The following is a 698-nucleotide window of genomic DNA, read 5'->3' as shown; positions in this document are numbered from 1 at the left end:
ACGGCAATTTCTTCGAGCAGGAGGTACTGCCACTCGATAAATATCAGTGGAATGCCTCCCCACAAATTGACCCTCAAGGTAGGAATGCCTATCATGATGATGCGGAACCTGAATCCAGATCTAGGGCTGTGCAACGGAACACGGCTTCGAATTGTGGCCCTTAAGCCACACGTCATGCACGCCACAATCATGACCGGTGAGCGACAAAGGCAACATGTGTTGATTCCCCGCATTGTTTTCATCAGTGACGGAGACATTCGGAGCTTTCCGTTTAATTTGAGACGCAAGCAGTTTCCTGTCCAACCGGCCTTTGCGATGGCGATTAACAAGGCGCAAGGACAAACGGTGCAGTACTTGGGGCTGTATCTTGCTACGCCTTGCTTCTCCCACGGGCAGCTGTACGTTGCGATGTCGCGAGTTACTTCAAGATCAAGATTCAAGGCGCTGGTCGAGTACCCAAAGCTGGAGCAGGAGGATGGGGTCTACACCCAGAACATTGTCTACAGGCAGATCTTTGGTTCGGAGTAGGAATGTTCAATCTCATATGCATTTAATAATCACGTTTACATAAAACATGTTTACGCCGGAGCGCAGCGAAGGCGTGAGCCCATTTCCCTTGGACTAAAACCTGCCACCCCCGCCGCGTAGCGACGGCGAACGGGTAGTCTTAAACATCTATTGCAGCAACCTGTCTGTCC

The sequence above is a fragment of the Phytophthora infestans genome, genomic scaffold (assembly GCF_000142945.1).
Source record: "Phytophthora infestans T30-4 supercont1.42 genomic scaffold, whole genome shotgun sequence".
NCBI lineage: Eukaryota > Oomycota > Peronosporomycetes > Peronosporales > Peronosporaceae > Phytophthora > Phytophthora infestans.
This window is presented reverse-complemented; position numbering follows the sequence as displayed.